We start from the raw sequence: 19,986 nt of genomic DNA, 5'->3' as shown, positions 1-19,986 counted from the left end.
AGGAGAGACGCATTCTCTAATTTTTATTAAACTTCAGACAACAAAGTTTATAAAACACACAAACACACATATATTTAATTACTGCATTTTACTGCCTCAACAGCTATACAGATTAGGTGCTGTTGTCTCCACTTTGCAGTAGGAAAAAAAAAAGTAGATGATCGGCAAATGCCCAGACTTCAACATATCCCAGGTCCCTTCTACCATACAACAATGAACAGAACAGCTAACCCCTTTCTTTGAATTAATATGATGATAAAACCAGATCCCACCATTTCAGGAACAACTTTCATTCATTACTATTGAATTAAAACATTTTTTAACACAAGTTCATAAAAATTTTCATTAGTCAATCATTTCATTTCAGAAAGTGAAGAAGAACTAAAGAGCCTCTTGATGAAAGTAAGAGAGGACAGTGAAAAAGTTGGCTTAAAGCTCAGCATTCAGAAAACTAAGATCATGGCATCCGGTCCCATCACTTCATGGCAAATAGACAGGGAAGCAGTGAAAACAGTGGCTGACTTTATTTTTCTGGGCTCTAAAATCACTGCAGATGGTTAATTGCAGTCATGAAATTAAAAGGTGCTTATTCCTTGGAAGGAAAGCTATGACCAACCTAGATAGCATATTAAAAAGCAGAGACATTACTTTGCCAAGAAAGGTCCATCTAGTCAAGGCTATGGTTTTTCCAGTGGTCATGTATAGATGTGAGAGTTGGGACTATAAAGAAAGCTGAGCACAGAAGAATTGATGCTTTTGAACTGTGGTGTTGGAGAAGACTCTTGAGAGTCTCTTGGACTGCAAGGAGATCCAACCAGTCCATCCTAAAGGAGATCAGTCCTGGGTGTTCACTGGAAGGACTGATGTTGAAGCTGAAACTCCAATATTTTGGCCACCTGATGCGAAGAGCTGACTCATTGGAAAAGATCCTGATGCTGGGAAAGATTGAGGGCAGGAGGAGAAGGGGATATCAGAGGATGAGATGGTTGGATGGCATCACTGACTCAATGGACATGGGTTTGGGTGAACTGCAGGAGTTGGTGATGGACAGGGAGGCCTGGTGTGCTGCAGTTCCTGGGTTTGCAAAGAGTCAGACACGACTGAGCGACTAAACTGAACTGAACTGATCTTCCCCGGTGGCTCAGACAGTAAAGAATCCACCTGCAATGTGGGAGAGCTGGCTTGGGAAGATCCCCTGGAGAAGCAAATGGCTACCCACTCCAGTATTCTGGCCTGGAGAATTCCATGAACAAAGGAGCCTGGCAAGCTACAGTCCATGGGGTTGCAAAGAGTCACACATGACTGAGCATCTTTCATTTCACTTCACTTCATATACATTAAAATGACTTTGGTCATTAGTCATCCTTCCAATCACCAAGTTACTGTCAATCCATTTATTGATGTATTGATGTAAGTTAATGTCACTGACTCCCAACTAGTGGATCATCAAGAATGGAGCACTACTGCACACCACACAAAAAAATGAAGTCCAGATGAGTTCACAGTTGAGGAAATTACAGACTGACAGGCTACACTACCAAACAGACAGCAGCAAGATTTGGGATGAAAATGGAGACCATATCCAGGCACCAAACTCTTCAAAGAATGAGAAAAATTTGACAGCAATAAACTAGAAACTTGAAAGGCATGAGCTTCAAAGGAACAGAAGAATCACTGTGTTGTTTGGTTTGTTGTTAAATGAAACAGTGAAAGAATAATAGTCCCGATGTACCACTGAGAATGGAAGAGAAGGTGGGTCAGTCGGTCTAATCTCCTACCCGTGAGGCAGATGAGAAAAAAAAAGCAGCAGCAGCAGCCGAAAGATGGGAGCTGAATCAAGTTAAGGCCAAGGGACTGAAGAAGCGTTCAACTGAAGATGTGGAAGCAAACATACATGGAGGCTATTATACCAGAAGACAATTTGTTTCCCATAAACAAGTGCTCTAAGAAAACAGAGAGACATGTCAGGAGAGGGGAAGGGAGGGCTGATTAAGGGAACAGAAGTGCGTGGCAACAGGCTGAAGAGCAGCAAAACTGACCAAAGGGGCAGACGTCTGGGAACTGGACTGGAAGCATGCTGCTACTAGCGTTTTCAAAATAATTAGTCCCAGCAGGCCCCTGGAGAGGAGGCGGAGGACTCCTGCCCTTGTACATATTAAAAGAGCAGCAGCCCTAGGAGATGAGGATTGTGAGGACTCAGGCTGCACTTGGAAAAAGAAAATCAGCCTCCGCCTAGACTACAGTGCACCTGAGAGGCTCAGACCAGCCGCTGGGCCCGCAGCCTGGCCGACAACAGCAACATCAGCTCCCAAGGCCCTCCTGCACGTGCGTTCCAAACGCTGCCTCTCCTGGAAGAATCCAGTCTTCCTGAGAAGTCAGCCTTGCCCTGGGTGGCGTTTCAAAGAGAATTCAAATCAACATGAGAACCGGTCAAGTAAAAAGCCTTCTGATACGTGCAAAAATGGTACTGAAGACACAGTCTATCACACTGTTTAAAGACTCAGGATGGCACTTTGCAAAGTCTATTGTTAACTTTTAGTATTTCCATGGCAAAATAACCAGGAACATTTAAGGTTGTAAGAAAACATACAAGGAATTACTCAGTTTTCCAAGTTATTAAACTTTTTATCCAGTTTGAAAAAAAACAACATAGAAAAGCCAATTAATTTAACTTAGCCCATTATTTCCTAAACTTACTCCTGATATCTGTTAATATCTGCAGAACTAATAGTCCATATTCACAATCTGAGAAGAGCTGGCTACTCCTGATATCTGTTAATATCTGCAGAACTAATAGTCCATATTCACAATCTGAGAAGAGCTGGCTTATGCTAGTGAATTTCAGAATTCAGAAAAAAGAAATAGTTTACCTCTTCTGATCATATGATAACAACAGAAATTATATCTCCCTTTTTGCTGGTTGCCCAGAAGCTCAGAATTGAATATAATGTTCAAACAAAATAAGTATTAAATCCTAGGGTGCTGGTACATTTGCTTTTTCTGTCATAATTATTCTCTATTCATTTTTTAACAGATTTGAGATAAGTATACACACACATAAATATACATCTATATATAAATATGTATATAATATAAATACAATATTATATAATATACTTAAATATAATATAAATATGTATATATATCTTACTATCAGACTTTGCTTTTTACTTCAAAATACTAACTCTGTATACTTATGCATAAACAGATTTAAAAAACCAAGGAAGAAAGGGCTTTAGAAGATGGAATTCACTAAAAAAGATTGCTTATGGGAAACTTAGCATGCATCTACAGACATATCGTAGAAATTATTTAGCAGCTGGTATCCAGGGATTCTTCTGCACATATAAATTTTCAGGCTTTAGAACAAAAGTTTCTGGGATGCAATTTCTGGTTTGAATTCCAGTCATTTCAAATCACACGTTCTTTTGTTATGTGACACCCACAAAAAGTAAGAAGTTATTTCATGTTAGGGAAGAAATAAGGAATGTGGAAATATTTTCATATTACTCCAAAGTCTCTGAATGAATACATTCTTTAAAAAAATGAAACCTCAGCCGTTAAAAAGAATTCATTTGAATCAGTTCCAATGAGATGGATGAAACTGGAGCCCATTATACAGAGTGAAGTAAGCCAGAAAGATAAAGAACATTACAGCATACTAACACATATATATGGAATTTAGAAAGATGGTAACGATAACCCTATATGCAAAGCAGAAAAAGAGACACAGATGTACAGAACAGACTTTTGGACTTTGTGGGAGAAGGCGAGGTTGGGATGTTTCAAGAGAACAGCATCAAAACATGTATATTATCTATGGTGAAACAGATCACCAGCCCAGGTGGGATGCATGAGGCAAGTGCTCGGGCCTGGTGGGCTGGGAGGACCCAGAGGGATCGGGTGGAGAGGGAGGTGGGAGGGGGGGATCGGGATGGGGAATACGTGTAACTCTATGGCTGATTCATATCAATGTATGACAAAACCCACTGAAAAAATAAAAAATAAAAAATTTAAAAAAAAAAATGAAACCATCCCATGTACCATCAGATGCTGGCTTAGTATATAATGATGGTTCTACCTTCAGTGGAAAACGATCACTAATGCAATATGATTTCTTGTTAATTATGACATAACTTCAACTGCAAATCTAATGTACAACATTATTAAATTATTTGTATAATATCCATTCTCATTAAAAGACAAAAATTAGTAAGAAGTTTCACTGAACTAGAAAGCACTGATTCATTTTTTATATTAAAGTATACATACCAAAGCCATGCAAAGCCAAATGCATTCGTCACTCATTCAGGCCATGCCACAAGGCTTGCACGGTCTTAGTTCCATGACCAAGGATTGAACCTATGACCCTTAATGTGGAAGCGCAGAGTCCTAACCACCGGACCACCAGGGAAGCCTCGCATACCCTGTTTTATGGTAAATACCCTTCGAGACAGTCACTGAGATGTGAGACAGCGATTGAAGTAAAACCACCAACTGCATATTAATACAATTCAGGAAGTACATAATTAAAGAAAAGGAAAACTGATAAAAAAAAATTGGTAACTAATAGCATCTTAAGAATTTTAATTCACACTTCTAATAGTCTCAGGGTAAAACTGTCTTTTAAAATCTTACAATTTAAATTTATCACCAATATCCATTGATACAGAAAGAGATTCATAACATATTAAATGAAGAAAGAGCAAGTTAGCTTTGCGCAGTGGCAGTATCGTAGCCAATGAGGTTTATCCGAGGCGCGATTATTGCTAATTGAAAAAAAAAAAAAGAAAGAAAGAAAGAGCAAGTTAAAAATCAGAATGTATGAGAATGAGGGGTAGGGAGATACTCTGAATAGCAAAACAGACAGGAAAGCCTATACCAAAATGGTAAGAATTGTCATCCCTAGGTAGAATTACTAATGATATTTGCTTTCTTCATTATACTTTTTTGTACTTTTAAGAAATTTAAAAAACAAGCACATATTGCTTTTTCAAGCCAGGGTGGGGGTGAAAATAAGGCTATAGAAAAAAACAAAAAATAGAAATACAGTCTAATCACAGTCTAAACATTTTTCCTTTGGCAATAAAATAAGATGGGATGCTAAACCTCGGTCCGACTCTTTGCAACCCCGTGGACTATACAATCCACGGAATTCTCTAGGCCAGAATACTGGAGTGGGTAGCCTTTTTCCTTCTCCAGGGGATCTTCCCAACCCAGGAATCGAACAAGGGTCTCCTGCAGATTCTTTCTCAACCGAGCTATCAGGGAAGCCCAGTCGTACCACAGCAGCTTCAAAGTTGGCAGGCATTCCTCCTCTCCTATTTTAAAGCACTCACAGTGGGTAATAAAAACAGAAAAGCTGACTCATTTCACCATCTCTATCCACTTTTACCAATTCCCATCAAACTAACTAGTTTTTTTCTTTTTAAAGGATTAACCAATTAATCTTTTAAAATACTTACTAAAGGGTCAACCAGTTATCAGGCACAGATGCTAGAAATACAACAATAAACAGCACAAGTTCTTCATCTAACTTCATGTGGTTTTATACCCTTAGCAAGAAAACAAGACATTAAACAAATAATTTCAATCACTGTAAGTACTCATAAGGTGAAGCTGTTTTCAGTTGCTAAGTCGCATCTGACTCCTCTGCAACTCCACGGACTGCAGCCCACCAGGCTCCTCCGTCCATAAGATTTTCCAGGCAAGAATACTGGAGTGGGTTGCCATTTCCTTCCCCAAGGGAGAGTCCACCAGACCCAGGGATTGAACCCGCATCTCCTGTGTTAGCAGGCAGATTCTTCACCACTGAGTCACCAGGGAAGCCCCAACGGGAAGCACGAGATGACACCAGAGCACACGGAAGGTCAGAGCTCAGACATCAGGAAAGGGGTCCCGGAAGGATTCTCCTGTGGCTGATAGTAACAGCAGGTTATACTCAATCAGTGAGCAACGACTATGCACAAAGGAAAGTCAAAGTTCTTTATGCTAACTCAGTAAGTCTTAAGACAGTCTGACCATGTAGAGAAAATTATTCTGCCTGTATTCCTGATGAGGAAACTGAAATCACACTCAGCAACCTGCTCAAAGCCACAAAGCTGGCAAAACAGCAAAGCTGTTATTAAAACCTAGACAAGAGCCTATCTCGGCAACCTCTACAGTATCCTGCCTCTGACCTGCACTGTGCAGGAGTTGACTGAACACACATTGTGGGGGGTGAGGGGAAGGGAAGGGGATGCGGTGTTGTGAGAACCAGTGCTTGGTGCACAGCCTGCCAGGTGTAACATCCTTCAGACAAAAACAGAAGGTTCATGCTCTGGCAACAAAAACAATGAATGCAGAATATGGAAGCAGAGAGAGAAAGATAACTTGAGACTAGAGAAGTAGTCAAGGACTCAGTGATTAATGAAAACTATTTTTAACTTTATTCTAGAAAGTGGAAAATCCCTCTTTTGAGAAAAACAGAAACCATAAGGGGTAATTCAAACCCGAGAGATGTAATTCCTCAGGAAACTGGTTACATAGATATTGAGAAGATGAAAGGTAAGAAGGGAAAATGAAGGTAATCGAGAGATGAGTAACTGCAGGAGGTACTCTTCCCAGAGGGCTGTGGGAACAAAATGGAAGAGGCAGGTTAGCAGAGGCCAGGAGTCTGGAGGATGGGCCCTGTGAAACATGGGAGAGGTGGGGAGGTCAGTGGGCTCAGGGCTCAAACCTCTAAGGAAGGGGCAGCACATGGCTAAGACCTGGACCTCTAAGGAGAGGAGCCCGGCACCCCAAGTCTCAGTCTCCACAGAGGAGTACAGAAGGGGGATGCTCAAGCTGCTGAGCAGACACAGCGTCGTGGGGGAGGACACGCGGGTGGCACTCCTCTGCCTAGAATGCACCTCCCGCAGCAGGCACGCCTGGAGGGGGCAGTGCCGCCGTGCTGAGATTGCTAAAAGCAGCTGGGGGCGAAGTCAAAGCTGCCGCCGCCTGCTGAAAGGGTAAAGAAACACGAGGGAAGTCCCTTCTCTCACCTGCGAAGTTCCTGCTAGTGCACCCCGCGGTAAAATTCAAAAGGACGCGAGCTGGCAAGCAAGTCTGAGAAACACAGTCTGCACAGTTTACAAGGGTAGGCTGGGAGCTCAGAAACAGCAGACCACTGAAATGATCTTAGCTAAGTAACAGCACAATCTGATCTGCATTTTCCGAAGTTCACCCCCACATTATGTGCGCTCCTATAGGGCAGGAGCCAATCTGTAGACCAGAGAAATTATGAGGTTTCTACGGTACCCCAGGTGGGAATGCAGTGGCAAAGACAACTTCGAGGTGTAAGTGGGTAAATTCGACACATGAAAGAGGCAGACTGACAGGCAGTGGGGCTGAGGGGCGAAGTCGAGGGGACTTCCAGGCTTCTGGCAGGAGGAACGGGTGCCCTCGATTTACTGATCCATGGAGCACTGGAGGAGGGCGGAAGTGACGGCATATGGACTTGGAGCTTTCCATTGTTACACTGGAAACCAAAATGTCCTAATTTTCTCTATCCCTGTGTCTAACAGGTTGGAGGCAGAATCTAAGCCAGACAACCAAACACTCCCTTCTCAAAACTTTTAACTTGAGTGACAGGGAGGCACGGGAATAGCTTTAAAGTGACTCAGAGTGATGGCAGAGGCATCATTAGCAAATGCCAACAGTGGCTTCCTCTTCCAAGAGCTCCTGTGCCTGACCTTGGCCCTGGTCCTTGCTGCCTGGCCTCCCTTGATTCTCACCCATTTTCTGAGACTGGTTCTCCTCAGAGTCAGCCTTCCAACATATTCCTTTGCTTACATGAGCCAAAGTTGGTTTCCACTGCTTATAGTCGATCTAATGCTAATGGATACGCTGGGTTTTGGGTTGCTTTTTTTCCATTTTGCCTACTATATACAGTTGAATTCACGTTAAGTTAAATGTGCCCATGACAGAACCCCACTGCAGTATGTTCCCCAAACTATCCTTGATACCAATGGTTACATGACACCAGCTCTTTACACAATAACCTCATGCCAAAAGATATGCCATCTATTTTCTGTCCTTGATGACTGTACGTTAAGCCCAAAGTTTACCTTCCCTTGTATCTTTTCTCCCATAAGAATTCATAGCCAAACCTCTACTGTTTCTATATCAGCTACATTACCTCTCATTTCTATTCCCAAAAGAATTGGCATACAGTTCCTGAAATCTAATTCTCAAGACTGCAGAGAAATAAATTCAGCTATATTAAAATTTCTTATAAAGAAAATTCACAGTTTAGAGCCAATTCCCCATATAAAATTATAAACCTTCCTGACATAAAAGCAGTTGGTCAGACTCCCCCAACCCCACCAACACCTGTCAGACCTTATTTCAGAAACGATATAAGAAAAGCTGACCTGCTAAACTCCAGCACTCTTCCTTCCCCATGGGGGCTTATGAATGCTTTGCCTTTTTCTCTCACTAGCTCACCACTCAGTAAATTTGATCTTTGGTAATCTTTTTTGCAAAGTATATCCATGTCCTCTTTAAGCTATTTTCCCCCATTTCTTTCAACTTTTAAAGAAAAGGGAAATGTATGTTATGCATATTTTACCACAATTTTTAAAAATGAAAAACAAGAAGTTACAGTCATATGAGTTTTCACCTAAACCAAATAAAAAATCAGTGTCACAGAGTCCCTTTCACAATTTCTATCATACTCTCAATCTACCTCATCTTACAAAAATGAAATCCATTTTCTCGGGAGAATTTTTAAATGAGTCAAAACAGAGTTTTTTATAAATGTCTTATATTTGTTGCAATATAGTTTGTTTGGTTACCTGTGTTAGAACAGTACATCTTGTCACTTTCCACACAGTAAGTAACTTACCTACCTTATAAGCAAGCTTATAGGCTAGGCTCAGAACCTAACCACCATTCAGAGTAGAATTCTGTGGAAACACAACCTAAAGTCTACCAACTTAAAGTAAGGAATCTCAGAAAAAGGTTTCAGATAACTTAAAACATCACTGTACTGCTTCCACAAAAAGACCAATACTTGATGATAAAACAATGTAATCCTACACATGAGCTTTACTTCCAAACATAATGTCTATAATCTGCTTATCTGACACAAACATTTCAACTTTTGAAAACAAAAAGTATCTGAAGGAAGAGTACAGTTTTTACCTAATCTCACCTTCCCAGAAATTCAAAGAACTCAATTAAGGTCATTCTTATTTGCACATTAACAAGTTAAAGAGAACACACACACAAACAGTAACACTACCACTTAACCTTTTTTAAAGGTTTTATTTCTGCTGTTAACAATCATTGAAATGAAGGCACGGTCCTAACATATTCTTCACATAACTGGGAAGACATGGTTCCTAAGAAACTATGAAAATTCTCAGACTCCCCAGGTGACTCAGTGGATGAAGAATCCACCTTCCAATGCAGGGGACCTGGGAAGACCCCACAGGCTGCGGAGCCCTAAGTTCATGCAGCACCACTACTGAGCCCACGCGCACAGAGTCTGAGCAAGAGGAGGAGCCACGACGGTGAGCAGCCCACACACCACTGCTAGAGAAAGCCCGCGTGCAACCAAGGCCCAGGGCAACTAAAACAGAAATAAACATTACTTAAAAAGGAAACTAGCAAAAGTTTCATTCAACATTATAGAAGATTCCAACCCAACAGGTATTTTTATCTTGATGTATTGATTCTAAAAGCACAACAGACTTCTTCAAAAAGATTAGCTTCTTTTATCTTCATATCACATCAATTTAAATTCATGAAACAGATGTGATTAAAGTTTTATGGTCTTAAATTCACTTTAAGCCCACAGCTTCATTCTATTACATGATCACTTATATACACACAACAGTAATTAAACAGACAATCTGTATTATTTAATTTTAAATTGCAAGGCCCATTTACTTCCTCTCCAATTTAATTGTCAAACTTTGTTCTTAACATGTTAATTGTAAATTAAATGGCAGGCCAAAAGCATACGACTGAACATTTGAACAGTCTGCCAGCATTTAAATGTCTTCTACCCATGGATAGTCATCTTTATTTTATATGCTGTTTCTACAGCAAGTTTTCCACTATGTGAACATAACATAAGCTTGGTACTGGGTAAACTTTGTAAACTTTGGTAAACTTGGTAAACTTTGTCTGTGGAAAAATTGGCAGTCAAAAAACTTTATTTCAACTTACATAATTCATCACAAATAATTCTTGAAAACTTAGGAGTACTTACCATGAAAAAAATAATCACAAATCATCTAAGCCTTCAGACTAAAATATCATGTATGCCTATTTCTAATAATAGCAATAATTTTTAAAGCATGGATGTTTCTATTTCAAGAAACCTCCTTCAACCAGCAAGACTCAGTCTTACGCAAAGCTTAAAAATGAACATTGCAAAAGAATCTGGCAGGCTCAGGGCCCAGAATCAGTTTCTGGAATCCTCCCTCCCATTTCACAGAATTAATGACACATAATGCAAATAATCAAGTTTTTAATAAGATTTAGAGTTAACTTTTTGTTCCAAACCACCCAAAAATTTAAACTTTTAATTTTCTTACTTCGTTTTCATGAAGTATGAGTGTACCAGTGCTCTCACAGGCTTTGGAAAGAAAATCTCAGTTTCAGAGCCTATAACACCAGGCTCTCAATCAGGATTTGCCAACCAGACTCTAAAAAACAGGCAGGCATCTGGAACCAAAAATCCCATCAAATATTACAAGATGACTGTAACAGTTCAACCCAAAGGTATATGCTTTAACTTCAGAACTGTAACTGCCCTACCCTTTCTCATTTTGCCATCCTCCACTGCTCGGAAATACATACAGGCCTGCTGCCAAGCTTTCGTTTCTATAAAACTACATCTTGTCCTAAAATACATTATCTTCAAACCCTTACTCAAAACTCCCTTTCAAGGAATCTCTCATACTCTAAATAACAGGTCCAATTCAACTGGCTCTATCCCTCCAAGTTTTCTAAAACTTGCAATCTAGCATGTGCCACCTCTGGTAGAAAAGAGAGCCTACAGCAGGAGCAAGCAGGAGCCTTAAAATTCGCTTTAAGGAGTTTCAACTTCACTTTTAATTGAGCTCATTTAAGCTAAAACGTAACAAATATTAAAAAACATAAAATAATATACACTGTGTTATTCACTAGTGAACATTAGTAGTATTAAAAGTATTTTATTACAAGCCATTATTTATACTTATATATATATATATATACACACACACCAAATAGGAGTGAAGACATCCATAGGCAGAACAGAAGGCCCCTACACAGAAAGGTATGTGGGAGGCCACTGTGGAGGTTAAGACATTCCAGACAGGCTCTTTCTAGCTGTGTGATTTTGCACAAATTACTTGATTACTCTAAAATGCAGTTTCCTCATTAAAAATATCCACCTCCTAAAGTGACTGTAAGAATTAAATAGTTAGTACCCCCACGCTCAAAGTAGCCTTATCCAAACCAGCAACAGTGCAGAAGCAATGCAAGTGTCCACTGACGGATCAAAGGATAAGCAAAATGTGGTATATATGTTAAATGGAATGTTATTCTGCCCAAGAAAAGGAGAAAATTTCTGAAATATGCTATAATACAAATGAACCTTGAGGACATTATGCTAAGTGAAATAAGTCAGTCACAAAAAGATAACTACTACATGATTCTACCTCTTTAAGGAACCTAGATTAGTTTAAAAAAAAAAAACCAGAAAGATCAAAAGTAAAATGGGTGATTACCAGCAGAATGGAAAATTATCACTTAATGGGTATAGACTTTTAGTTCTACAAGATGAAAAGAGTTCTGGACATGAGTGGCAGTGATGTGTGCAAACATTATGAATGTATTTAACACCACTGAACTATATACTAAATAAGAGTTAAAGTGGTAAATTTTACATTATGTGTGTTATTTTTTAATGAGCTAATACAGGAAGGATACAAAACTGTACCCGGTACTTGGTAATAAAAGTTAAGTTACTGCTACTGCATTATGTCCAAGGCACAGAGTAAGTACCTAATTAAGGCAGGACATAATTATCAATACCACAGCTATTACTTTACACAATCCAAACAAGAGTTGAGGTCACTGATAAACAAAGACTGGATAAGAGAGAAAGGATTCATTTCCTGTAGGCAGGAAAGAAGAGGACATCTCTTCTGAATAAAGAGGAAAAAGATAAGTGAACCAGAAATTTTGAACTGGTAGAAAAATAACCCTTGGTAACTCCCTGTGAAGGTGATTCACAGCCCTCAAATTCAAGCTTATAAGCGTATTTACACAAAGGGAGACAACAACTACAGTAAACAGCTCCTTTTAATTTTCCCATGAAGAGTTATAACCCAAGAAAATTTTGTAAAATCAGAAGCTGCACTACCTGAGTGAGTAATAACTCAAAGAGCCAAATAAAAGAACCTGTATCAGGTGCATGTCTCAATCTGCCTAGGAAACTGTTTTCTAAACACTAAGATGATAAAAACAAACATGAGCCTAAAATACTCCAATGTATTGAAACATCTTCTTAAGATTTACTAACAAAAATGGTATATATAAGTAAACACACGGTAACTCCAAAAGCTATTGTACACAATGGAAAACTATCACATTTTTGTCCCAGTCTAGTACATCAAATAAAAATTAGTAAAAGGATAATTTAAACAAAATTACACTTAAGGGAATTCCCTGGTAATCAGTGGTTAGGACTCCACACTTTCACTGCCAAGAGAACGGGTTCAATCCTTGGTGGGAAACTAAGATCCTACAAGCTGAACTGTGTGTCCAAATAAAAATATATATGGATACAGATATATACATGTATATACATATAATATACATTATGGGGCTTCCTTGGTGGCTCAGTGGTAAAGAATTCACCTGCCCGTGCAGGAGATGCAGGAGACAAGTTCGATCCCTGGGTCGGGAAGATGCCCTGGAGAAGGAAATGGTAACCTACTGCTTTCTCCTCGCCTGGAGAACCCTCCTGGACAGAGGAGCCTGGCAGGCTGCAGTCCACGGGATCACAGAGTCGGATTCAATTTAGCAATCAGCATGCACACACATATACGTGTACATATCTATATATATATATGTATATATAGATACAATTCTTACAAACACGCAAAAGAAGAACTTCCACTAAAATGTATGCTCAAAAGTTATATTCAGTAGATTTTTCCTCTCTTAGTCACAGAAATATTCTTGTTTGGCTGCTGACTAGGGTAAAAAGAGCAGAGAGGATTCAAAAGAGAAGAGAAAGAAATAATTAAGCAAGATCACAAGCTAGTTCCAATTACAATCTTCTAGTTTTCACATTTTACATTAAGGAACTTTTTTTTTATTTTTGGATTTGACCCCATGGACTGTAGCCAGCCAGGCTTCTCTGTCCACACAATTCTTCAGGCAAGAATATTAGAGTGGGTTGCCATTTCCTTCTCTAGGGGATCTTCCTGCCCCGGGGATCTAACCTGCGTCTCCTGCAGCTCCTGCATTATAAGCAGATTCTTTGCCCCCGAGCCACCAGGGAAGCCCCCAACTTAGGTGACTTTTAACTCACTGTTGCCTAGACTAGCTGAATAAATGCCAATACAACCTACTTTCAGTAAAAGTTTTCATAAAAGACCCCCAAAAGGTTCACCTAACAGCCCTTGAATTGTAACTGCAAGTGGGCAATGAGCTGCTGCTATAGGGTCCCCCTGTGCCTTCTGCCAGAACAACCCTGGAGGGGGCCTGGCAGCACTGGCTCTCTGGCTTTTCTTCTTCAGTCACAGAAGTAGGTTGGCTGCTTCTCCTTCGACAGCAACTATTCTCAAGTGTTTGCTTCCCTGCCTTCTGTATCTCTATAGAGTGCTCTCTGTCCATACCATACAGATTTCAAAAAACAGACCTTTTAAGTACCTCGAGGGCAACGGGGCTAATCAACTGATGAAGCAATCCCAGGTGATCTTAAGCATCAAGAAGATTGAGATAAGGTAACTCCCACCTTAAAACTTAAGAATAACTTAAGAAGAAGTAGGAGGTGGTATAACAGTCAAAATTTAAATCAAAGACTCATGGTTCAGCAATCATTAAAACTCTGACATGTTTAAAAATATAAACTAAGGATTTAACCAGTCATCAGTAAAATAATTTTCTTCCTGTAGCCTAAACACCTTACTGCCTGATGGCCAGAACTGGTCGAGCTCAGGCAGGCTGCTTCCACCTCGTGACATCCTTTGTGTTATTCCTCTTGCCCATGTTACTCACTCTTCACTAGTCATCCTCCTCTTAAGAACTCCTACGTTCTAGAATCTAGGTCACATCATTTATAGGCAATTATATTTCATATTGTTCTCTCACATATTGCCATTTTAATATCGCAATTAGATTTTCAACCATTTAAGGGCATGAACTACATCTTAAATTTTTTTTTAAATAGGTTTAAATTTTAAAAATAGAATTTTACCATGACAATGGAATTCCTCTTCAGAAACTCAGAGTTTGGTTTATTTTAATGAATCTATTAATTTGGTAGAATGTGCAACTATTAACAACACTTACCAAGCACTTCCTACGTGTCAAACATTATTCTAAGTGCTTCAGATGAAGTTACTTAATCCCATAACATCTAGGAGGTAATTATTATTGCTATCTCAATTTTTCAGATGGCCAAGTTGGAAGACAGAGGGGTTATGTAACTTTCCTAGGGTCATATGACTAATAAGCATGGAAACCGCAGGATTTGAACCCAGGTAGTCTAGTTTCAATACCCAAGCTCTTAACCACTATACTACACTGCTTCTCAAAAAATAAACCTGTTTTTACAAGTTAATATATTAACATAAACATTCTTGTTTTTAGAATTTTATTACATCACTATCTTTATAGGTCCTTCACTCTATTGATTATGCAGAAGATCTAATACAGGCTCACAATCTCTCTTATTTGAAAAGTTTGGATGTATTTTATTCCAGATGTCATTTCAGTATTTTGAATTTCAAAAAATATTTAGACAAATTAATCCTAAAATGTATTTTAAAAAATTGTTCTTCTTGTTGTTGTTTAGTTGCTAACTCATGTCCGACTTTTTTCCGACCCCATGGACTGCAGCCCACCAGGCTCTTCTGTCCATGGGATCTTCCAGGCAAACATACTGGACTGGGTTGCCATTTCCTTCTCCAGAGGATCTTCCCAACCCAGGGACTGAGCCCACGTCTCCTGCACTGCAGGCAGATTCTTCACCATTGAGCCACCTGGGGTGGCTCCTCTCAAAACTTTACTGCCGTTGAAACTGACCATACACTGTGATAAATAATGTGGTGGTTTCAACTACACATTCAGAACAGCTACCATTTAAAACTTGCCAAAAATTAAAAATTTTCTATAAAACAAGCAATATCCTTTTTGTGTGCATTATTTATACTAGAATAATGAATCTTTCTCATAACTATTTTAGCAAAAGGGAGAAAAAGACCTATAAGAAACTTGAAATAATTTTACTTTTAGCACAGACATTGTACTTTATCATACACATTTTACTATAAAAATCCCATTGTTTTAAATGTTTAATAGATGAATAGCACCACTAAGATTATTTTTAAGAAGGATAAATAAAAACACATGTAGAAGATGCATAACATGTTGATGCATCATTTTATTTAATACTGCTTCATGCACATTTAAAAATATAAATACATAAAATTATATCTAAGTGCACCAAATGCTTTAAATGACTTAATTTCCTCATCTGTTCTTAATAGAAGACCCTTCCCTGGTGGCTCAGATGGTAAAGATTCTGCCTGCAATGTGGGAGACCTGGGTTCAAATCATGTGTCAGGAAAATCCCCTGGAAAAGGGAATGGCAACCCACTCCAGTTTTCTTGGCTGGAGAATTCCACGGACAGAGGAGCCTAGTAGGCTACAGTTCATGAGATTGCAAAGAGTTGGACATGACCGAGCAATGATCACTTTCACTATTATAATAGTACAAAATGTTGAAAGGACCAAACTATTAGAAATCAACTTGTTTCCACTGGTCTTTGTTATGTTCACATAAAAGTACCAGGAAAAATTTCGGATGCAACAATCTCAATAGTTAAATACTGCAGCTAAACACTGAGACTACAAAAATAAATATAACATGGCCTCCCTATACTAAGGCAACTACCAAGGCCAGACCAATACTGTATTTTGTGCTTCTAGCCAGTAGGTTACATTTTATCAGGCTAACATAACACTTAAGAGACTTAAAGGCCATTTTAAATAATTCACAGGGAGACAATTTAGTTCTTTGCCCATGCAAAAATATTTTCAAAATTAAATTTCCTGAAGTCTAAGATGTTACAAAAATAAAACGTGTTCAAAAAAGCTCACCTGCCAGCAAAAACAGCAGCAGCCAGAAGAGTTGGGCTGAAAGCCAGGGACATACTGTACAAAGACGGATGCATAGAAAATCCTCACACCAGACCTCACAATTTAAAAGAGCTGTCAAAATTACTCATTTCCAATTTCTGTGCCTAGATCACAGACACCAGTGCCTCAGAGGAACCATATTACCATTAATATGCAAAAACTGAATACAGTTCCTAAAGAAAGTAAAGATATCTTATGATACATGATTTCTAAACAAGAAAGCATAGAGATATAGAAACTTCTTTCCCAAAATATAACTGGAGCACATATATCAAAATCACTACTCTTCACATGCTATGTACAAGTCCAACAACTGTTCCACCCTTTGGAACGTTAATTTCGCTATCTAAAACAGAAGAGTTACATTCCAAAAGAGTTTTTCTATAGACTCCTTTGTTCCCAACACAAGCAACTGACAGTAAAACCCATATGGGATAAGACAGAATCTTCAAATTATCCTTTCACTTTTGGAAATGCCCACATAAAAATACCTGTTTCCTGAATCAAACAAAACACCGTCAGGAACTTTAATGTGGCTAAGTGGTTTTTACAAAAACAGTTCCAGAATGATACTACAGAGTCATCTACAAATATAATAATTTAAATATTTGAATTTGAACATGGCAAAATTAAGGAACACAGCAACATTATCAAACCTCTATGCTTTCAATGCTGCTGTACACGTGATCCCTAATCCTTACTAAATTCTTAATAATCCCAGACTAGTATTTTTGCATGTATTAGATGCAGGATGCATTGGGCGCTGCCTCACAAAACAAGCCTGAGTTAAAGCTGGCCCTCTGCTGCCATCTAGTGTAATCACAAAATGCCAAAACTAAACCAGAAGCGACTGGAAAAAAATGCTTTGGTGATGAATCTGCATAATAAATCACTAAATAAACTAGTTCAAAATATGGTCCTTAAATCACTGGAGATAATGCTATAAAATATTTAATAATTTACTTTAAAAAATGTAAGTCTCTTGCCACAAACGCATTCTGGAGGATATAGATAGTTCATTATAACGAGGTTATCTTAGATTATAAAAATATTGCTACTTCTATCTTAGATATCTTGGAATTTCTTGAATCACTTGATCGGGGGGAAGCTGGCTACCATGTAGTAAGGATGTTCAGGCAGCTATTCAAGGACACATAGAACTCCAGAGTTAGTATGAAGATTAAACTGAAGACATTTGAGATTCAAGAGATGCTGAAAGAAGCCTTCCCACAACAGCAGAAACTTCTGGAAATGAGGTCACCATAAATTGCCTCTTTGGAGCATATTCAGTTTCAGAAAGGAGATTGAGAGTGAAGTTATCTTAAATCCCCTCTCTGGGGGAGTTTTACAGTCACGAGGCAGATGGAAAAGACCAATCACACTAGCATAACGAAGATTATCATCAGCTTTCTTATCTCCTGTTGCTATCCTAAAAACAGGTTTTCCTAAAGAAACCCATCTGTTCTTCCCATAGAAGAACTTCACTAACTTTAGTCATTTAGCGAATCACTTCTTTTGTGCACTCCCACAGGCATACGAATAAACTTTGTTTTCACTCTTCTTTCCCCAGTTTAATCCAGACTCGCAAACACTAAACACAAGCAGGTGCCCGAAGTTTTTCCTCCCCACCCAGTCCAGTCCACAAGGCAAAGGATGGAGGCTCCGGGCCAGCAATCAGCAAAAACTGAGGCTGCCATCAGCCGCAGGAGTAAGCCTGCAAGTGGAGCCTCGCGATGACAGCTCCACAGCAATCCCGTGAGAGACAGTGGGCTAGAACGACCAACTAAATCGCTCCCCTGAACTATCAGATGTCAAATGTATGTTGTTTTACGCTGCTAAATTTGGAGGGTAATCTTGAGGTAATCAGAGGCGACTCACTGGAAAAGACCCTGATGATGGGAAAAATTGAGGGCATGAGGATGGTTGGATGGTATCACCAACTCAATGAAATGAGTTTGCGCAAACTCCAGGAGACAGTGAAGGGTAGGGAAGCCTGGTGTGCTGCAGTCCATGGGGTCGCAAAGAGTCCAACAGGACTTGGCGACAGAACAACAACAATCTTTACCGCCTGAGCTACCAGGGAAGTCTTGAACAACAACAATCTTGAGATAATCAGTCAGGTGGGAACAGACAACTAAATATACCAAACATCAATGAAGTCAATGAAGAAAAGGAAGGAAGAGTATCAGCGGATGAACTACTACAATACATTTCTGCTGGACAAGAAACAGATGGAGAAATGCTGAGAAGCACAGTGAAAGAGTAGCAACAGCCACAAAAGCAGCTGACTATTTCACAAAATCCCAAAGAAGATCCAGACCCAGAAACATCAACTAACAAGAGTAACAGTGTGGGCAGGAAAGAAGAAACTGGTTATTTTTAATTATGTAAAACAATTAAATCCCCACAACTCACAGAAAAGACATACTAGTTAGCCATTTCCTAAGCAATCAATCAATAAAACTGGAAGGCCCTTCTTTTAAAAAACTGAAACAAACCCTGAGGTAAAGCAACTACCACATGGGTAATGTGCCTAGAAGCAAAGACTTCTCCACACAGTAGGACTGAGGGTCCTCCAAGCACAGCTGCGTATTATGAAGCAAAGCCGTCAACGTGACGAACCCAGCCCACATTCACAGAATTTCTTTCAAGCAGTTTTTCTGCCTCCTTTTCAAATGCAGCCAACCAAGGACTGTGAGGCTGTCACGGCTAACGCCATGGCAGGCAGCCTAGAGGAGGACTAGGCCTGGTTCCCCGGGGTAACATAATTATCAGGCCTCCTGGAGCCAGCCAATCAACATACGCCTAGCCAAAAGAAAGGGAACCTATCAGGGGAAAGCTGAAAGCCCCACGGTGGGCCAACAAAAATTACCTTGCAACTGTGTAACCAATCCGCTTGCGCCAACTACCTGCTGCTTTTTTTGACCTAATAAATACCCGAGAGAACTGGGGCTTGGGGCCTTTTCGTCCTCACACCCTTGCTGAGGGCGGGAGGCCCTGGCTCGAGTCAGTAATAAATTCCCCTATTGCAAGTTGCATTGTTTCCAGGAGTCTTCTTTCCTGACCGGGGACTCGGACTACGGGCAGAACAGGATCACTGTACATTTCAGGAAAACTAGAAACATGAAGAAGAAAGATGATTCAAAATAGAATAACTCTATGCCTTCTAGTGAGCATTCCCATAAGAAATTCAAAATGGTATCATGTCCATAAATTAAGAACAGGTTGGCAAAGAAAGGTATAAGCAGACAGTAAGAATGCATGTACTCTTGAAATTTAAAAGCATAAATACTGAAATTAGTAATTCATTAGAAGTATAGGGAGAAAAAGATGAGAAAGCCTATCAGAAAGCTGAAAAAGAGACCAGCAGATGAAAAGTATGACAGAAAAGATTAGAGAAGGAAAAGAATCTAGGCAGTATAACAACCAATAGTAGGTCTAAAGGGGGAAAACAGAAGGGAAAAAAGGAGGAAATAAAATAGGAGAGATAAAATTACCCTTAATGGAAGAACTCAGGTTTTCAGATTCAAGTGATTACCAGGTGCCAATGAATGGAAAGGTGGAGGGAGGGTGGTGTAGACCCACATAATT

General features: G+C 39.4%; 1 protein-coding gene and 1 pseudogene across 2 annotated transcripts in view; one reads left to right on the top strand and one right to left on the bottom strand.

The window, feature by feature from the left end:
- Positions 1–19,986, bottom strand: part of RNGTT (RNA guanylyltransferase and 5'-phosphatase) — a 218,822-nt gene that overhangs the window by 150,177 nt on the left and 48,659 nt on the right. The window lies entirely within an intron of this gene.
- Positions 4,713–4,792, top strand: LOC136150976 (U4 spliceosomal RNA; annotated as a pseudogene).

This window comes from Muntiacus reevesi, chromosome 19 (assembly GCF_963930625.1).
Source record: "Muntiacus reevesi chromosome 19, mMunRee1.1, whole genome shotgun sequence".
Lineage (NCBI taxonomy): Eukaryota > Metazoa > Chordata > Mammalia > Artiodactyla > Cervidae > Muntiacus > Muntiacus reevesi.
The sequence above is the reverse complement of the archived record's forward strand: the minus strand, read 5'-3'. Positions and strand labels throughout refer to the sequence as shown.